This window comes from Nomascus leucogenys, chromosome 4 (assembly GCF_006542625.1).
Source record: "Nomascus leucogenys isolate Asia chromosome 4, Asia_NLE_v1, whole genome shotgun sequence".
NCBI lineage: Eukaryota > Metazoa > Chordata > Mammalia > Primates > Hylobatidae > Nomascus > Nomascus leucogenys.
The window spans coordinates 111,657,188-111,678,934 of record NC_044384.1 but is presented as its reverse complement, the minus strand read 5'-3'; the positions used below and the strand labels follow the sequence as shown (position 1 = coordinate 111,678,934).

At 40.7% G+C, this 21,747-nt stretch overlaps 1 protein-coding gene across 3 annotated transcripts in view; it reads left to right on the top strand.

The window, feature by feature from the left end:
• The first annotated feature begins 996 nt into the window (after window positions 1–996).
• Window positions 997–21,747, top strand: part of MYRIP (myosin VIIA and Rab interacting protein) — a 460,077-nt gene continuing 439,326 nt past the window's right edge. For all 3 annotated transcript variants that reach the window (XM_030812079.1, XM_030812078.1, XM_030812077.1), the window contains exon 1: window positions 997–1,373. The gene's annotated coding sequence lies outside the window, so the exon portion shown is untranslated. The remainder of the gene's footprint in view (window positions 1,374–21,747) is intronic.

The window sequence follows — 21,747 nt, the reverse complement described above, 5'->3', positions numbered from 1 at the left end:
AACAAGCCATTTATTTCTACTGCGCAAATTTACACAGAGAGAACAGCCTCAACCCACCGGCTTGAGAGGATTTCCAGGGATTCAGAAACGCCAGTGTAACTCCATAAATGCTTTATTTTCATGGAGCGACTTCCACCCTGCAGCTAAAATTGACAATGTGTTTTCACAGCCGAGTTGTTGGGGCTGAGGCAGTCGGTCTCAGGAAGATTCCTGACTTAATAGATGCAAACGCGCAATGAAGTCTTGGCCTGGAGTGGAACCTTTCAACTCCGTCATTCTTCCAGGACCGGGAACTCCTGGCACAAGCCCAAAAGCTTTCCTCACTTGCAGCAGTCTTTGGGAGTCTTTCTGACAGCGCGGGCTCACTAACCCGGCGGTTCCGCAGCTGTGGGGGGTCTGGGAGACTTGGGCGCGCATTAGCCTGGACAGCTCCCTGATCGCTAACCCCTTTGATGTGTGTTGAATGAATGAGCGTCGTTAGTGTAGTAAATTTATGGGAGAATTACAGCAATCCACATAGGGGTCACTACGGCGACTTTAATTACCCAGAGACTGTGAAGTGGGGAAGAGCTGTCTGTGGAGGAGCGCCACACCATGTCTTAGATTCAGGCAGGCCCCGGATTCTGGTGACCCATCACTCTACGGTCACTGAGGGTCCGGGCCCCTAGGACTCAGAGGCAGGGGACAGGAAAAGCCTGACTTAGAATCGGGGAAGGACCTGGAGTCGCACCTAGGGGCTCCGGAACCGCGGCCCCAATACTGCACTGCGCCGCAGGGAAGAGCCCCGGGAGGGGCGCGGGTCCCCGCCCCGGGCGCGCGCAGCCCTGCCCCGCCTCCTCCCGGTGCGCCCCGCCCCTCCTGGCGCGTGCCGCCCGCGCGCCCGAGGTGCTCTGGAGGAACCGGCCCGGCGGGCACCCCCTGCCCCGGCGCAGGCGCGATCGCGGGCTGCCCCTCCCCGCCGGGCGCCCTGCACGCGCCCTCGCCCCGCCTCCGCACGCTCCCCCGCTCCGGACGCCTCTGATTGGCTGTCGGCCGGGCCAGCAGGTGTCGGCGGTGGCTGCGGCCAGGCTGGCCCTGGCTGCCTGCGGCGCGGGCGCCTCCCTCGCAGCCGCTGCTGCCGACGCCGCCGCGCTCCCACCTCCTGTCGGTTCTCCGGCTCCCGCTGCGGCTGCGGTTCTGGCAGCCGAGCCCCCGCTGTGCTGCAGCCCAGCTTTAGCGCGCAGACCGACCCGCGCCCCTTCCTCGCCGCCGGCAGCCTCTAATCCACGCGGCGCTTTGGGGCAGGTGCCCTGGGCGTACTGAGGCGCGGTGGCCTGAGCCCGGCCGCCATCGATGACCCCGGTCGCGGACCTGCTTCAGGCTGGCCACCCCGTGTGAGTACCGTCCGCCTCCTTCTTCTCCCCTCTGGCAGCTTTGCGCCACTTTCCCCTCAACGTTGCCGCAACTTCGGGGGTGGGTGTGTGAAGGTGTGGAGGTGTCTCTCACGCTCCCCCGCACCCTGTGCGCGTCCGGAGCCAGGAACCCTAGGCGCGGCCAGTCAGCCTCTGCGGAGGGGCGAGGGGCGCGGGTACATGAACTTGCTCAGGGATCATCGCGGAGTCAGAATCGCCTCTTTCTCTCGCTGCTGGGGCGGGAGCTCGCCTCTGCGTTTCCCTCGCGTTTTCCGATCCCGGATGGCCACGTAGCGCTTGGGCTGCGGTTCACCGCGTACCTACTGTGCTGCGGGCGCACCGGCGGGACGCCTCAAACCATCTGGTAAGCGCCCCGCAAGCAGCCCAGCGCGGCGGACCTGACTCAAACTCTTAATTTCTGTAAAACGGGGCTAATTAGGGACTCTCTCAAGGTCACAGCTGGTGCTGAGTTAGAACACAGGTGGATTGCGTCTGGCCTTCGCCCGCGGGCTGCCTGGGGAGGGAGCGCTGTTGGCGGGGCTGTCACTTCAGCTTCATCCCGGGTTCATCCTCATACTCCCTTTCCGCCACAGCCGCCAGACTTGAAGAGGTAGGGAGCCAATCCCAGGAGGCTGTACATAGATCTGGAGGTAACGGCGGAGGATCTTCCTGATGGACGCGTGGAGCGGAAAGATTCAGTGGTGGGAACCCCAAGACCTGCCGCTTTTTGGAGCACTTGCTCCCCTAATTGTTCCTTAATTTACTGACGTCTTGGCAGGGTAGGGGAATTTGTTCTTATATCCGTCCTGCTCCTCTTTTGTTTTTCCAAATAAGCACATTCCCCAAGGATAAGTACGTATCCCAAAACTCTTAAATGCACACACCGGTTTGGGCCTAGGGACTTCCTAAGAGAAGCGAGTACGCTGTGGGCTTGGTTCGCTAACGTTGGCTCCTATCCGCTCCTAGAAAATGCCTTGAGTCTGGCTTCATTTCCATGCTCTCCATCTCCCCGACCATGATCTTGGTTTGTTGATTTTCTTGACACTTTCTCAGGGGAGGGAGACTGGGGGCTGGCCAGTCTTGGGGTATGCAAATGATGTCGGGTGTGATTCTTTTACTCCAGGTCCTTTGAAGTGGCTCCAGTGGGGTCGCCTGTGGTATTGTGGGCGCTTCTCAGAGCTCTGGGCCGGGGAGAGGGTCACCTAGCCTCTCTTGCCATTATCACCTTGTCCCTTCAACTCAGCCTCCCCCACCCCAACTCTGAAGCTCAGCCATGAGATCACTACTTAGTTTTGTGATGACTGACCAGCATCTTTGAACCTGAACTTTTTCATTTATAAAATGGAGTAATCCCCGCCGCCTTTCAATCTTCCCAAGGAAGTTGGAGTTCAGAGGATATGATAAATGTGAAAATGCCCTGGGGTTTTATTTAAAAGTCGAAGGAAGATGGTTCAAGGCATCTGGGGCTATGGGTGGAAATGGAGGTAATTCTAAAAAATTTACAGCAATATCTGGGACCCTATTTGCAGATTTCAAAATCTTTTTAGAGAAATTTAGTTTGCCAAGACTTTGAAGATACTGCTTTCTATCTTCCTGCTCACGTTCCTTTGCCTGGCCATGGGCAGCTGCATCTCTCCTAATTACCCACCACTGCCTCCATCTGCGAGCTGTCTCTGTGGGCCAGAAGCTGTGTCTGTGGGACTGTTTCTGGAGAGTGGGGGGAGGCTGTGTGTGTGTGTTGTCTCTGAGGAGTTAAAGTGTGTCTCTGTAGAGATGGTGTGTATCTCTTGGTGGCGCAGTGTTCTGTGTGGTCTGGGTTTCGTTTGTCTGCGTGTATGGTGGGAGAAGGGAGAGTTATCTGGCTGCAGAATTTGTTCACTTTTGAGAAAGTGAAGTGTTAGCCATACTCAGCTCAGTCATTTAAACTAGCAGTAGCATAGATTGTCCTGTCTCCTTCCTCCCTGCCCAGAGGGATTCCCGATGGCTGAAAAATATCCCGTAGAAAACAAGGCTTCCCCCTGATTTTGCCTTCGAATTATTATTGTGTATGCACAGACTCTTGTCGGAAAGCCAAGTTAAAGGGAGATGACTGATCAGACCTTGGTGAATTTAACAGCCTATTGAAGTATAATTCCAGAAAATAATGCAGTTCTGAAGGATACACTCAGTGGATTGTCACAACTGAGCACACCTGTGTAACCAGTGCCCTGATTAAGACCCAGAATATTTCCAATCTTCCCATTACCCCTACCTACAGGCACTATCCTCCAAGGGTAGCCATCATCCTGCTTAGTTTTATCAGGTTAGTTTTATTTTTATTAATATTATTTTATCATTTTAGTTCCCAAGCTAAAATGAGACTTCTTGATGATTTTCTACCTCCTTTTTAATAAATGCAAACCAAGAGTAGTTATGCTTAAGCCAGTAAAGAAAAATAGAAGGAATAATTTAGCCTTACAATCTGGGTGAAGAATGACTTGGTTGTCCCACCACACCTTGATCATTAGTTATTTGGTGGTGTAACAAACCTGATCCCAGATGTAACAGTGCTGACATTGGTCAATGCTGGTTTGTTCCCACAAGAGCTTTTTCATAGGGTGAATTAAAGTAATGCAAACATGAAATTATGTGATATTAAAATATGAATGAAGAAAAAATGAATACTCATTTGATATATAAAAATGAAATATTTTGAATTCCTCAAAGATAAAAATTTGACGGAGAATCAGAATTTGAAAGCTGACTGATTTATGAACTGTTGGTGTTGTTGCCACATGGTGGCGCCAGGTTGGCTTGAGAACTGAAATACCTACCATCTTTTCCCAAGCTCTCAGAAAGGAATCCCAGGAATAAAAATCCAACAACTCAGTATCTCCGAACATGATTTCCAACTACTATTTTCCATATCTAGCAAGTAGATCCCTTGTGTGGTCCCTACTACTAAATCCATGGGTAGAACTCTATCCCAGCTCTTTATGAAGATGGCCTGTGGGATGGAGGCAGGTGCTTGTTGGAGGGAGCTGGAGGTGAGACACTGTTGCCTTTCTCTCAGCAAGATGGAGTTAAGGTGGTGTGTCCTTGTGATTTTAAAGAGGGTTAACTGAGAAGCAAGCTTAGGTCGCCTCATCCTACCCCAGAATCTCTTCAGAGGTTTGAGGGAAGAAGTTCTCATTCCGAAGGCTGGTATCTCTTTTCACAGAGCCCTGTCCATGCTGAACCTGGAAGAATACATAGGCCTGGCTGTAGCCACGCTACTGTTGCTGGAAGACATGTCCCAACATCCCACAGAGAATGCCCAAGTTACCCGGGAGATGTGGGGATGTTGTATCCAGATATGGAGAAGGCTAAGTGGACCCAACTGGTGCCCTTCTCCCATCCATCACCTTTTGTTTTTATTGTAAGCACGACTGAGATGCTGTTTAGAAGATTGTATTCATTTGGTGGCTTCCATGCCCATAATCACCAAGAGTGTTGAGTGTTTGTCATGTGCTGGACACTATAATTATATTTATTTACTCTTCACAATAGGAGGATGGCTTTCCCATTTTATAGATAAAGGAACGGCTCCTTGAAACTTACACACTCTAAGTTTACACGCTATGCAAGCCAGAGTGAAGGTTAAGAGCCAAGTCCCTGAGACAACATCCCTAGCTGAGTTGTACTCTTCTGCAGTAGCCAGGAGGTGGAGGGGAGTCTTATATATAATTCTTTTGTCCTCCCTGGCACCTACTCTAGCACTTTACATGTAGCCATTTAAGTGTAAGTATAGAATTGCTGAAAATAGAAAATTCTGTCATAAGCAAGAAGGACAGTGAAAGATGAGAACTTGGGGTCAAGTCCATTCAACCTGCAGTGTTGGGACTCAGTGTGCCTACTAGAGTGTGTAGTTTTATTATGTGTTTAAAACACCATGTTATGGACACCTGTCTTATCTATTTTTGTGATTTTTTTCACCTAACATTTTTTTACATGTGTTGATACATATATTGATCATTGTAAATCTAGTTGATTCATTTTGGCTTAGCATTCCTTTGATATGCCACAGTTTATATATTGATGGATAAAAGATGTTTCTACCTCTTGCTATTTTTAAATATATTGCAAGGAATATCCTTGACAAGATCTTGTAGAAATATACGAGTGTGTCTTGGGCATATATCCTCAGAAGGTGAATAACTGGGTAGTAGGATATGTGGGCTTAAATCAACATTCATCTGTTATTTTAGCTCTCCTAGGTTTGGCAGGTTGCCCTCCTACTGAATTGTGTTGGAGTTCCTTGTATTCCCATATCTTTGGCTGTGACTGGTATTAATCAGGTGTTTTGATTTTGGCTAATCTGAGAAGCATGGAATGTATTTTACTGCTCTTTTACTTTGCATTTCCCTTAGAGATTATCTTTTTAATATATAGTTTTAATATAGTTTTTCAATTTTCTTTTTTGTGTATTACCATTGGTTTTTTTACTGGCAAAATTTTGTTTTTCATAGTTGGGTCTTTGAACTCCTCTGAAATTTATATATCTGTGTTGTTGAGGCAGGGGTATAATTGTTTTCAATATTGAAAACCATTTACCACATTATCATTTAATGAATAGTTTACTATTTTCTCACTTATTTTGTTGCCATCTCTGACATATGCTAATTTCTGTTATATCCTTGGATCTGTCTCTTGACTCTCTGTTCTACTCATCTTTTTGTGATTCCTGAGCTAATACCATTTCATTTAATTATTAAAGCTTTATAATAAATCTTCTTACCCTTTTTCCTTAAAACTGTCTTGGCTATTCTTGATGCTTTAGGCTTCAACATGAATTTTAGGATCTATCCTTCCTATGAAAATTCCTGTTATAATTTACATTAAATCTAAAGGTTAATTAGAGGAGACTTTTACCTTTTCACTATTAATATGTTCCTTTCATGGACATGGTCTATCTCTATACATTATTTTTTAGGTCATTCTACAAGGCTTTATAATATTCTTCATAAAGGTCTGAAACTTGTATTAGGCACCTTATAGGTTTTCATTGTCATTTTTCAATTGAGGTACAAGTCACATACTATACAATTCACTCATTGAAAGTTTACAATTCAGTGTTTTTAGTAAATTTGCAGGGTATGCAGCCATTAACACAATCTAATTTTAGAATATTTTTGAACCCTGCAAAATAAACCCTCTACCCATTAGCAGTCATTTCTCAGTTCTCATCCCTCCACACACGCTGCCACACACCCAGCCCTAGGCAGCCTTACCAATCTACTAAGTCTATACTTTTGCCCATTCTGGATATTTCATATAAATGGAATCATACAATAATACAGTATGTGGCATTTTGTGTCTGGCTTCTTTCACTTAGTGTAATGTTTCCAAGGTTATCTATGTTGTTGAATGTATCATTGCTTCATTCCTTTTTATTGGTGTATTTCATCATATATGTGTGTGTATGTGTGTATATATATATATACACACATATATATCACATCTTAGTATCCCTTCATTAGTCCTTAGAAGTTTTATTGCTCTTGTGAATGGGATCATCTCTCCTCTAGCTACATTTTTAAAATTGGTTATTGCCAGTATATAGTAAGGGGGCTTTTTTTTTTGTATTCTAATTTTCTATTTGGCATCTTTGTTGGTTTGTAGATTCTCTGGATATTCTGTAGAAAGCCATAGGTACTACAAGTAATGGTGGTTTTGCTTCTTCTGTTTTAAAACTGTTTATATATTTTTTCCTTGGAATATTACACTGCCTAGGGCCTCTCGCATAATGTAGAGTAATAGTGGTGATAGTGGGCCTCCCAGTCTGGTATGACTTTGATAATGCTTTTAAATATTCACCAAGGGTATGATGGTTACTTTAGGTTTGTGGTAGATGTGCTTTAACGTGTTAGGAAATTGTATACTTTTGGTATTCTAATAGCTTTTTTTTTTTCCAATTATGCTTATGTTAAATTTTTATCATATTTTTTATATTCTCTTCAACAAAGTTGAATTATTAGCTATAATATCAATTCATTTTGTTTTCCTTCCAAAGTTTGTATTATGAAAACGTTATATTTTCAAGTGTAAAATTATATTTTAATATTGAATTTGCCTTTTTGTTTGTTTGTTTTTTTGTTTTGTTTTGTGACAGAATCTTGCTCAGTTGCCCAGGCTGGACTGCAGTGGTGCAATCTCGGCTCACTGCAAGCTCCGCCTCCTGGGTTCACACCATTCTCCTGCCTCAGCCTCCCGAGTAGCTGGGACTATAGGCGCCGGCCACCATGCCCAGCTAATTTTTTTGTATTTTTAGTAGAGACAGGGTTTCACCATTTTAGCCAGGATGGTCTCCATCTCCTGACCTCATGATCCACCTACCTCGGCCTCCCAAAGTGCTGGGATTACAGGTGTGAGCCACCGCGCCCAGCCTGAATTTGCCTTTTCAAATCATACTGACACCCTATCCTGAGAGTAAAGTCCCCTTGTAGGTATTTTTCTTTCTTCTCTTACTTGAGGATCAGTGTTTTGGAGAAAGATCAGACTGACTGAAGAGTTTACAAAGGCTAATAAATATGAAGCACTCTGAACAGTGCCTGGCACATAAGTTTTAGTTATTATCATAATTATACAATGTAGTTAGTAATAAATTATCAAAGAGCATTGATTTGGAGTCCTGAGGAGGAGGCTTCACTAGGGGGAGGCTGGCCCAAATGGAGTGGCTAATGGAGAATGTGGTATTTGACCTGGCAATTGAAATTGAATTAAACTAAATGTGTTAATATAAAACATAATAATTATAGAAATATAGACAAACAGAAAGAAGAAAGTAAAAATCACCTATATTCCCACCACTTAGTTGCTTTTGAAATTTTTATATATATTTTTCCAGAGGTCATTTGATATTGTATACATAAATGCAAACCTTATAAAATATTCATTTTCTGAATCTCACTAGTTATTAAGTCTTCATAATGATAACAGCCTTCACATCATCACATGAAAACATTCATTAATGAATTGTCCACTTATATGTAGGTCCCCATTCTGATGTCTTAAGATAGCACTAACGAGTGTCTGCCTACTAAGCATCATTTTCTTTATGGGCCAGTTGTTCCTCAGTTATATAGGATTTTATTGGACATGATAGTGCAAATTCATTGTAGAGTAGAATTGCAAATCTTGCAAAAGATGGAGAACTTCGTGAAATTGATGAAACTAGGTTGACAATCTGCAGAAAACACTTGCTGATTGTTCAACACGTTGCTTGCTGACAGCCTTAAACCTGGTAAGGATCGAAAAAGAGACAGTATCTGCATGCTCCAAAAGAGAATGAGTTGAATGACAAAATAGGGAGAGGTCCTTTTGATGCCCATCCTCAAATAATTTTGCTCAAAAGTGATATTCTTTCTGAGCTTGTCAAAAATGTCAAATGCTCATTGAAGGATGTTTTGTGCTCTTAAGTTTGCTGGGAAATCTATGCCCCAAATATGAAAACATGATTTATTTTAAGGGAGCATTTTCCAGAAGAAATATGCTAGGAATACATGTAGTTTAAAATCTTCTCATGGGCACATTAAAAAAGTTTTTAAAAATGGTGGAACTAATTTTAATAATATATTTAATTCAGTATATCAGATATACTTTTGTATATATTTCAAGATATAATCAATATAAAATTATCAATGGAATGCGTGACATTCTTTTTTCTATACTGAGTCTTTGGAATCTAGAATGTATTTTATACCCACAACACATTTCAACTGGACTAGTCACAGTTCAAGTGCTCAGTAGCCACATGTATTGGATAGTGTGGTTCTAAGAACTAGTGTAAAGTTGTATATCAAAATTTGCTAAAATGTTAAATAAAATGTATCTTCTTGTTTTTTTCCCTTAAAATGTAATACTAATAAAAACTTTTTATTTCCCATTATTTACTGTGATATTTTAAGTGGATTCATTTTAACTGACATTTCCCTGGTAACAAGTATCCTTGAATATTATGGACTATATGAATATTATTTTTTAAAAATAAAGTGATACTTTAAAAAACTTAACATGTCAGCAACTTTAATGCCAGTATTTATTCTTCTGTCATTACTTTCATCCTTCAAATAATCTGTTTAATCTATGTACCATAATTTGTTCAATGAAACCATTCTTTTAAGACATTAGGCAGTTTAGACTTTTATTAACTTCAACTTTGTAGACATTATTTTCTTGAGATGAAGTACTTTGTCAGAGTTAACTTTAAGCTTTTGATATATGTTTTCAAATAACCCTCCAGAAAAGTTTATAAATTTATCTTGCTATTAGTAGTATATGAGTATGCCAAATTCCCATGCCTTGCCCTTGATAAGTATGATTATTCAGTAACAGTTCTAGTTTCTTGGGCAAAAAGAAGAACTCCAGAACCTTGCTTTTTATTTCACCTTTCTCTACTGGTGAGGCAGAATGTATCTGCATATTTATTGGCTCTTCATGGCCAGCTTCACTATAGAGTTATCCATGGAGGTTGTTTTTTATTTCCTGTGCATTCTGTAACTTGCATTTATTACTTGGTGTTTTTGAAAGAATAGTTAAGTTGTTTTACCCAGATCATGTTCATATTTTTAACTACTAAATACCTTTCCATCATGTGAAATAACATGTTTTATTAATATGTTTTTCTATGATAGACTTTTGATTGTTTCTTTAATTTTGGGGGGGTATTACATAGATGCATTCAGTAAACATCCTTGAAATTTATTTATGCACATGTACAAGAAACTCTTGAAGATATATGCCTAGAAGTGAAATTGCAGGGTCTTATTTTATGTAAACTTTGAATTCGACCATTTGATGCCAAATTACTCCCCCAAGTGACAATACTAATTTAAATTTCTATAGCAATGTAGATGGATAGTATCTGTCACATTAAGGAGATAATACTACAGAAGGAAGAACAAAGATGTTAAAGGAGAAAATATTTAGGTATATATTTTTGTGTATATATAAGTACCCTAAAGGTCAATTAGAAAGCTCAGAAGTTTTTGACCTTTTCATTTTGAATATTGCATCATATAAATGATTGTACATAAATATATCATAAACCTTATATAAATATTTACCGGCCAGGTGCGGTGGCTCATGCCTGTAATCCCAGCACTTTGGGAGGCCAAGGCAGGTGGATCACCTGAGGTCAGGAGTTCGAGTCCAGCCTGACCAACATGGTGAAACCTCGTTTCTACTAAATACAAAAAATTAGCTGAGCGTGGTGGTGCACACCTGTAATCCCAGCTACTTAGGAGCCTGAGGCAGGAGAATTGCTTGAACCCAGGAAGTGGAGGTTGCAGTGAGCCGAGATTGAGCCATTGCACTCCAGCCTGGGCAACAAGAGCAAAACTCCATCTCAAAAAAAAAAAAAAAAAAATTACCTAGCTGGGGAAAACTGGTAAGAGTTTAAATGGTCAGCTATTTAGTAGTGCCTTTAATGAGGACAGACTACAAGAGGAGGTAAACACCTATTGGGGAGAACCAGGAAAGCACCTCTGTCCAGCTCTGCCCCTGTCTCACCCATCCTAGGGTGTAGATTCTACCATTGGACAGTTATTCCTTTTTGTCTTCTCTTCTGTTAAAATTTAGAAGACTTTTGTTGGGATAACTCCAAAGCAACACTGTGATATTAACACCCTAATGTGAATGAATATATGTGATCAATTGCTAGTGACAGGCAGACCAGAACAGTGTGACACTACCAGAGGGTTAGTGAGGAAATGGCTGAGAGGTGGACTTGGGTGGGGGATGGGCTGGATGATTTACTAAAAGAAACCTCACCCACTTCCAACTTACCCTGAGGATGAATTCTTCATTTCTGCAGGGAAAGTAAAAAGAACTTTATGAAACTGTGTGCCTAAAAGCTTTCAGAAAATTGTTTTTGGTTTTTTATTCAATCATTATCTTCCCTAGATAATTATGAGTTAAGTTTTATGTGTACATTTATATATCATCATCTGGGGCAAGAAAAAACACTATATGGAATTCCATTTTGTGGCTATGATTTACAGTGTGATACCACTGATGAGACAGATGTGTGATCTTCAGCTGGGATACACAAATCCATGCTGTGGGCTGACAGTTTAATCTTACTGAGCTGACACTGGGGAAGAGAATGCAAAATGTGTGTGCCCCAGGAAGGGTGAGTGCCTGGAAAACAGGTGCCCATGACCTCAGGATCTAATGTGGCTATTTGCCAAAAGCCTCAAATAATCTTCTGACACTGAATCCTGGTGGCTCAGATAACAGTGTCCTGCGATATGGTTCCCTCTTTTTGGTGTGAAATGTAACTATCTCAAAGTGTGTTGGGTCATTTTCTAGTCTGGCAAGCCCAGATGACAGGATTCTGGTGAAATCTTTGCAGAAAAGAAAAATACCCAAGCCTCTTTACATGATGGTTTTGTTTGTTTGTTTTGTTTCCTGAAGAGATCCCAGTATGTGTAAGTGAGAGGTGACAGCGTGCTGGCAGTCCTCACAGCCCTCGCTGGCTCTCGGCGCCTCCTCTGCCTGGGCTCCCACTTTGGTGGCACTTGAGGAGCCCTTCAGCCCACCACTGCACTGTGGGAGCCCCTTTCTGCGCTGGCCAAGGCCGGAGCCGGCTCCCTCAGCTTGCAGGGAGGTGTGGAGGGAGAGGCGCGAGTGGGAACCGGGCCAGAGGGCAGCGCTTGCGGGCCAGCTGGAGTTCCGGGTGGGCGTGGGCTTGGTGGGCCCCGCACTCGGAGCAGCTGGCCTGCCCTGCCAGCCCCGGGCAATGAGGGGCTTAGCACCCAGGCCAGCGGCTGCGGAGGATGTACTGGGTCCCCCAGCAGTGCCAGCCCACCGGCGCTGCACTCGATTTCTCGCCGGGCCTTAGCTGCCTTCCCGCGGGGCAGGGCTCGGGACCTGCAGCCCGCCATGCCTGAGCCTCCCACCCCCTCCGTGGGCTCCTGTGCTGCCCGAGCCTCCCCGATGAGTGCCACCCCCTGCTCCACAGCGCCCAGTCCCTTCGACCACCCAAGGGCTGAGGAGTGCGGCTGAAGGGCGCGGGACTGGCAGGCAGCTCCACCTGCAGCCCTGGTGCAGGATCCACTGGGTGAAGCCGGCTGGGCTCCTGAGTCTGGTGGGGACGTGAAGAACCTTTATGTCTAGCTCAGGGATTGTAAATACACCAATTGGCACTCTGTATCTAGCTCAAGGTTTGTAAACACACCAATCAGCACCCTGTGTCTAGCTCAGGGTTTGTGAATGCACCAATCGATAGTCTGTATCTAGCTACTCTGGTGGGGCCTTGGAGAACCTTTGTGTCACACTCTATATTTAGCTAATCTGGTGAGGACGTGGAGAACCTTTGTGTCTAGCTCAGGGATTGTAAACGCACCAATCAGTGCCCTGTCAAAACAGAACACTCGGCTCTACCAGTCAGCAGGATGTTGGTGGGGCCAGATAAGACAATAAAAGCAGGCTGCCCGAGCCAGCAGTGGCAACTTGTTTGGGTCTCCTTCCACACTGTGGAAGTTTTGTTCTTTCGCTGTTTGCAATAAATCTTGCTATTGCCCACTCTTTGGGTCCACACTGCTTTTATAAGCTGTAACACTCACTGCGAAGGTCTGCAGCTTCACTCCTGAAGCCAGCGAGCCCACAGCCCATCGGGAGGAAGGAACAACTCCAGACGCGCCGCCTTAAGAGCTGTAACACTCAGGTGATCTGCCCACTTTGGCCTCCCAAAGTGCTGGGATTACAGGTGTGAGCCCAGCCTTTTTTCTTTCTTTCTTTTTTTTTTTAAAGTGCATCATTTTATTTATATAACTTCTTGAAATTATAGCAGTCTGCAACATAAATGGTACAACAAAGAATACCAAACTATATTTTTATGTACATTTAAATTTGTAGAATTATGTACCATTTTTAAGTATCTGAACTAAAGCCAGGGTATTTCCAACATATAGCTTATATTTTTATATGATTTTTTTTATATATGCTTTTATTTTTCTGTGATTACAAACACAACTGAATATCAAATGAACAAAGTAAGAATTATACAGGAAAAAAAATCAGATACGTTCATATATATATCACCTTTTCAAGGCTACTTCCATCCAGAATAACCTTGGTTTGCCAGGGCCAATACAAAGAAGTCACAAAATCGCCTTTAGTCAAATTTAAGTGGGCAGATCACCTGAGGTGAGAAGTTCGAGACCAGCCAAATCAACATGGTGAAACTCCGTCTCTACTAAAACTGCAGGAATTAGCTGGGCGTGGTGGCGGGTGCCTGTGGTCCCAGCTACTGGGGAGGCTGAGGCAGGAGAATGGCGTGAACCCGGGAGGCGGAGGTTGCAGTGAGCCAAGATCGTGCCACTGCACTCCAGCCTGGGCGACAGCAAAACTCTGTCTCAAAAAAAAAAAAAAAAAAAAAAAAAGAAAGGAAAGAAAAGAAATTAACCTCTTGGTTGACCAAAGACGAGTCATAGTGTATTTCAGTGTTTAAATTTTACGTTTTAGTCTTACAGTCTTGTTTTTGAAGCTGCAATATTTTAAGTTACTAAATAAATTGCCTCAGTTTCTAAAAAATAAAAATAAATTAAAAAATTGTTTTGACCGGGGAAAAAAAAAAAGAGCTGTAACACTCACTGCGAAGGTCCTCAGCTTCACTCCTGAGCCAGCGAGACCATGAACCCACCGGAAGGAAGAAACTCCAAACACATCCGAACATCAGAAGGAACAAACTCCAGACTCGCCACCTTAAGAGCTGTAACACTCATGGCGAGGGTCCGCGGCTTTATTCTTGAAGTCAGTGAGACCAAGAACCCACCGATTCCGGACACATAAGCAGTGCTTCCAGTTCCTGAAACCTCTTTCTGACTTCCTCTTGAAAACCTCTGTCTCCAGCATCATTTCATTTTACCTATGTAGCCCCAGCCTCAGAAAATATGGCAGGTGCCGCTTTTGTGTTTGTGTTTCGTGAATATGATTTTTTTGTTTTGCTTCTTCTGAAAAACAATTTATTAATCATTAGAGATTTTGATTTACTAGAATGATATGTAAATAGTATTGTTTGAGATGAGTATCTTTCATTTACAGCTAATTACAAGAAAAATCAGAAATGCTGTTTTAATTGTTTTAATCCTTATTCAAAGTCTTTTAGAAACCCACCAGTCAATTTTTCAGCTCTGTGGTCCAGCAGATGTCAGGTGCCTCTCCTAGAACTGCAGATTTTGCAGTCTGGCTCTGGAATGTTGCTGAGATCACCCAAAGGCTCCTTCATGCTCCCAGGTCTGAATCCTTCCTTTTGCAGGTTCCAGGTACCTGATGAATATTATTCCCACTGCCCCTGCCACCAACCACTTTCTGCTTGGGTTGCTTTTCCCTCAGGCTGCTCTGCTGCTGATGGTGGATGGGGATGCAATGCTGACATTTTCCCCTTCTCTTTTATAAATGATCCGAAAGCAACAAAGAGAATGAAAAACAAAAGACCAAACATTTTTCACAAATCTGAATGATAGTTAAAATTGCTTCCCCAAAAGGTGGAAATATTGCTAGAAAAAGTGGGATCAGGGGATGCATGGGAGGTACATGGAAGGAGGCAGAGGGATGTGCTTTGCATGTTCAGTCAAGAGCACCTGAAGGTGAGATTTCCTATTGGAGTGCAACACCCAAGTCCCTTGTAGGTAGTGGGATAAGGAACCCTGCAGAGGCAGCGAACACTTCCTGCTGTCCACCACTGCCCACCCCCGACTCCTGCACCACCCTGTCCCGACTTAGTGCCTTCTTTGCCTCTTGGCCAATCTCACCAGAGTTTTTACTGGTTCTTTTCAGACTTTCCAAAGAACCAACTTTTGGCTTTGTCTTCTCTATCCTATCATTGTTTCTATTTGTTAATCTCTGTTCTCATCTTTATTATTTCTTCCCTATTTCTTTTTTTCTCTAATCTCTTAAATTTACATGATTAATTCATTAACTTACAGCTTAGCTTCTTTCCTATATATGCATTTAGGACTATAAATTTTTCTCTAAGTATTGCTTCAGCAATGTTTTTATTTCACAAGTTTTGTTATATAATGTTTTTGTTATTGTTCACATGTAAGTTTTTCAAATTTTCATTATAATTTCTTCTTTGACTTATGACTGATGTTTTTTCCTAGAACTTTTTAATATTTTTTTCTATTTTAATTCATGGTGACCAAAGAATATGGTCTACATGATTCCAGTTATTTGAAATTTGTTGATGCTTGTTTTGGGGCCTGGTACATAGTTATTGTTCACAAATGTTCCATAACTTCTTGAAAAGAAAGTTATTGGTTGCAGAGATTCCTATCTCTTTATTAGCTGAAGTTAGTTAATTATGTTATCCAAATATGCCATTATTTTACTGATTTTTTGCAGTTTGGTTAATCAGTTATTGAAGGAGAAGTATATGAAGGCCAATTTATTAATTTCATCTTGTGCTATCGTTTTGTATATTTTGAAGGTGCATTTTAGTTTAAGTGTATACCATTATGAGAAACCCTTAGTCTCTAGTAATACCTCTTGTTTTTAAATCTGTGTTTAAGAGAGCTATACTATATTTTTAAGTTGACATATAATAATTATACATATTTATGGTATGTAGTGATGTTTCAATATATACGGTGTACCGTGATCAGATCAGGGTAATTTGCATGTCCATCATTTCAAACATTTACCATTTCTTTGTGTTAGATACACTCAGTGTCATACTTCTAGCTATTTGGAACTCTATAACAAGCTTGTCTGTGCCCCCGCGGGCTGCATGCGGCCCAGAATGGCTTTGAATGTGGCCCAACACAAATTCGTCAAATTCGTAAACTTTCTTAAAACATTATGAGATTTTTTTCTTGCGATTTTTTTTTTCTCATCAGCTCTCATTAGTGTTAGTGTATTTTATGTGTGGCCCAAGATAATTCTTCTTTCAATATGGTCCCAGGAAGCCAAAGGATTGGATACCTCTGCTCTACAGCATATTATTATTAACTATAGTCATCCTGTAATGCTGTAGAATGCTAGAATTTGTTACTCTCATCTAGCTGTAATTTTGTATCCTTTAGCAATTCTCTCCCTTTCTCTACCCTTCCCAGCCTCTAGTATCCTCTGTTCTACTTTGATTTGTATGAGGTCATCTTGTTTTAGCTTCCACAAAGGAGTGAGAACATGCGGTGTTTAACTTTCTGTTCCTGGCTTATTTCACCTAACGTAATGTCCTCCAGTTCCATTCATGTTTCCACAAATGACAGGATTTGATTCTTTTTTTTTATGGCTGAATAGTATTTCATGGTGTATATATACACCTCATTTTCTTTACCCATTAACCTGATGTTGGACACTTGGCTGTTGTGAATAGTGCTGCAATAAACATGGGAGTGCAGATGGCTTTGCGTTTCTCTCTCTCTCTCTTTATTTATTTTTTTGAGACAGAGTCTGACTCTATCAGCCAGGCTGGAGTGCAGTGGCGCGATCTTAGCTCACTGCAACCTCTGCCTCCTGGGTTCAAGTGATTCTCCTGCCTTAGCCTCCCCAGTAGCTGGGATTACAGGTGCCCGCCACCACGCCTGGCAAATTTTTGTATTTTTAGAAGAGATGGGGTTTTGTCATGTTGTCCAGGCTGGTCTTCTGACTTCAAGTGATCTGCCCACCTCGGCCTCCCAAAGTGCTGGGATTACAGGCGTGAGCCACCGTGCCTGGTCAGATGTCTTTTCAATACACTGATTTCTTTTCCTTTGAACAAATGCCCAGTAGCCCAGTAGTGGGATTGCTGGATGATATGATAGTTCTACTTGTAGCTTTTTGAGGATCCTCCATACTGTTCTCCATAGTGGCTGTCCTATTTTACACTCCCACCGACAGTGTGTAAGTGTTTTCTTTCGTCCACATCCTTGCCAGCATTTGTTATTTTTTGTCTTTTTGATAATAGTCATCCTAACTGGGGTAAGATGAAGACTCACTGTGGTTTTGATTTGCATTTTCCTGATGATTAGTGATGTTGAGCATTATAAATATATTTGCGGAACATTTACTTATCTTCTTTTGAGAAATGTCTACTTAGAGCATTTGCTTTCTTTTTAATGGGATTTTTTTTCTGTTGAGATGTTTGGCTTCATTTTATATTCTGGATATTAATTTCTTGTAAGATGACTAGTTTGCAAATATTTTTTTGCCATTCTGTAGGTTGTCTTATAACTCAATTATTTATTGTTTCCTTTGCTTTGGAGAAGCTTTGTAGTTTGATATAATCCCTTTGCTTATTTTTGCTTTTGTTTCCTATGCTTTTGAAGTCTTATCCATAAAATCTTTTTCAAGATCAATGTCCTAAAGTATTTCCCCCATGTTTTTCTCTAGTAGATTTTTAGTTTTGTGTCTTACATTTAGATTTTTAATCAACTTTGAATTGATTTTTGTTTAAGGCGAGAAGTGGAGGTATAGTTTCATTCCTCTGCATATGAACATCGTTTTCTCAGCACCATAATTTAAGAGATTATCCTTTCCTCGGTGAATGCTCTTGGTGCCTTTGTCAAAAATCAGTTGGTTGTAGATATGTGGATTAATTTCTGGGTTCCTTATTCTATTCCACTTGTCTATGTGTTCGTTTTTATGGCAGTATTATGCTGTTTTGGTTATTACAGCTTTGCAGTATATTTTTAAGTCTGGTAGTGTGATGTCTCCAGCTTTGTTCTCTTTGCTCTGGATTGCTTTGGCTGTTTGGGGTCTTCTGTGGTTCCATACATAGTTTTGGATTTCGTTTTCTATTTTTGTGAAGAATGTCATTACTATTTTGATAGGGATTATTTCATTGAATCTGTAGGTTGCTTTGGGTAGTATGGCCATTTTAATTATATTCATTATTTTAAACCTTGAACATGACATATTTTTCCATTTGTATTCTCTTCAATTTCTTTTTATCAGTGTTTTATAGTTGACTTTGTAGAGGTTTTTCACCTCCTTGGCTACATTTATTTCTAGGAACTAGGTATTTTGTTTTATTTTTTGTAGCCATTGTAAATGGGATTGCCTTCTGGATTTCTTTTTCAGACAGTTGATTGTTTGTGCATATTAATCCTACTAATCCTACTGATCTTTTTTTTTTTTCTTTCTTTTTAACAGTTTCTCACTCTGTTTCCCAGGATAGAGTGCAGTGGCATGATCATACCTCACTGCAGCCTCAAACTCCTGGGCTTAAGTGGTCTTCTTGCCTCAGCCTCCCAAATAATTGTGACTATAGTCATATGCCACCACATCTGGCTAATTTTTTAAAATTTTATATAGAGACAAGGTCCAACTATGTGGCCCAGGCTAGTCTCAAACTCCTGGTCTCAAGTGATCCTTCCAAAGTGCTGGGATCACAGGCAATGAGCCACTGTGCCCAGCCAGTGCTATTGATTCTTGCTTGTCGATTTTGTGTACTGCAACTTTATTGAATTTGTTTATCAGTTCTAAGAGCTTTTTGGTAGAGTATTTTGATTTTTTGCTGTATAAGATTATGTCATCTGCAGAGACAACTTGACTTTTTCTTTTCTATTTGGATGCCCTTTCTTTCTTTCTCTTGCCTAATTGCTCTTACTAGTACTTCCAGTACTATGTTGAATAAAAGTGGTGATAGTGGACATCCTTGTCTTGCACTAGTTCTTGGAGAAAAAGCTTTTGGCTTTTTCCCATTCAGTATGATGTTAGCTGTGTGCTGGTCATATATGGCTTTATTTTGTTGATGCACTTTCCTTCTATACCTAATTTATTGAGAGTTTTTATCATGAAGGGATGTTGGATTTCATTAAATTTTTTCTTTGCATCTATTCAGATAATCATATATTATAGTTTTTGCCCTTCATTCTGTTGATGTGTTGCATTTATTGATTTGCATGTGTTGAACCATCGCTGTATCCTTGAGATAAATCCCACTTGATCATGGTGTATTATCTTTTTGACATGTTGTGGGTTTTTTTGTTTGTTAAGGATTTTTTCATCTATATTTATCAGGGATATTGGCCTGTAGTTTTCATTGTTATTTTTCTGTTCTAGTTTTGCTATCAGGGCTATTGCTGGCTTGGCAAAATGAGTTAGAAAGAATTCCTTATGCTTCAATTCCTTTGAATAGTTTGAGAATAGTTGGTGTTAACTATTCTTTAACAGTTTGGTAGAATTTAGTGGTGAAATCATCTGATCCTGAGATTTTCCTTTTTGGGAGGCTTTTTACAACTGATTCAATCTTGTTACTTTTTAATTGGTCTGTTCAGGTTGTCTATTTCTTCTTGATGCAATCTTGGTAGGTTATATGTGTCTAGGAATTTGTCCATCTCTTCTAAGGTTTTAAATTTATTGATATATAGTTGTTTATAATAGTCTCTGATGAGCCTTTGCATTTTGGTGATATCCATTGTGACATCTTTTTTGTTTCTGATTTTATTTATTTAGGCCTTCTCTCTTTTTTTCTTAGTCTAGCTAATGGTTTGTCAATTTTGTTTACATTCTTTTAAGAAACAGTTTTTTTGTTGATCGATTGTATTTTTTTAGTCTCAATTTTGCTTACTTCTACTCTTTATTATTTTTTTCTTTCTACTAATTTTGAATTTGGTATGTTCTTGCTCTTCTATTTTCTTGAGATACATCATTAGGTTATTTCTTTGAAATCTTTCTACTTTTTTGATGTGGGCATTTATTGCTATAAACTTGAGTCTTTATACTGCATTTGCTGTGTCACATAGGTTTTGATATGTTGTGTTTCTGTTTTCATTTGTTTCAAATAATTTTTAAATTTCCTGCTTAATTTCTTCCTTTACCCATTGATCAGGAACATGTTGTTTAATTTCTGTATATTTGTATAGTTTTGAATATTCTTATTATTTCCAGTTTTATTCCATTGTGGTCAGATAATATATTTAATATGATTTTGGTTTTTTAAAATTTTTTGAGACTTGTTTTGTGTACTAACATATGGTCAGCCCTTGAGAATGTTATATGCACTGGTGAAAAGAACATGTATTCTGCAGCTGTTGGGTGAATAAATATTTATTAGATCCATTTAGTCTGGGGTGCAGTTTAAATCCAACGTTTCTTTGTTGATATTCTGTCTAAACGATCTGTCCGATACTGAGAGTGGGGAGCTGACATCCTCAGTGATTATTGTATTGAGGTTTATTTCTCTCTTTTGATCTAATAATATTTTCTTTATATATTTAGATGCTCCAGTATTGGTTGCATATATATTTACAATTATATTATCTTGCTGAATTGATTGGTCTCTTTATTATTATACAACGTTCTTTGTCTCTTTCTATTGTTTTTGGTTAAAGTCTGCTTTATTGATATTATATCAGGCAATATATAGAAGTATAGCTACTCCTGCTCACTTTTGGTTTCCATTCCCAAAAGGGAATATCTTTTTTCACCCCTTTACTTTCAGTCTATGGGTGTCTTTACAGGTAAGGTGAGTTTCTTGTATACAGCATATAGTAGGGTTTTGCATTTTAATTTTTAATTTTTTGTGTGTGTTTTTAGAGACAAGGTCTTGCTTTGCTGCCCAGGCTGGAGTGCAGTGGCATGACCATAGCTCACTCCAGCCTCAAACTCCTGAACTCAAATGATCCTCCCACCTCAACCTCCTCACTAGCTAAGAGTGTTGGCATGTGCCACCATGCCCAGCTTTTTAAAAATTTCTTTGTAGAGATGGAGCCTACTGTGTTTGCTAGGCGGGCCTCAAATTCTTAGGCTCAAGTGATCCTCCCATCTTGGCCTCCCCAAATGCTCAGATGATAGGCGTGAGCCACCACATCAAGCCAGGTCTTATTTTTTTAATCCATTCAGCCAATCTATAACTTTTAATTGAGGAATTTAATCTATTTACATTCAAATTATTATTAATAGATGAGAACTTACTCCTGTCATTGTATTGGTTGTTTTCTTGATTGTTTTGTATATCTGTTATTCTTCCTCTGTTATTATTTTTGTCATTGCTTGGTTTTCTATAGCAATGAGGATTGATTCCTTTTTTTTCTTCTTTGTGCATTGCCTTTACCAGTGAATTTTGTAATTTCACACTTGGTGAATGTGATGATAATTTCACACTTGGTGAATTTCACATGATGGTGGTTATTGTTTTTTCACTTCTCCATGGAAGATGCCCTTGAGCATTTTTCTTAAGGCTTGTCTAATTCCCTATTTTTGCTTGTCTATGAAAGATTTTATTTATTTATTTTATTTATCCTTCAATTCTGAAGGATAGCTTTGCTGAATATAATATTCTTGATTGACAGTTTTTTTCTTTCAGTACTTTGAATATATCATTCCATTCTCTCCTGTCCTGTAAAATTTCTGTTGAGAAATCTACTCTTAGTCTCATGGGATTCCCTTATATGTGACTTGATGCTTT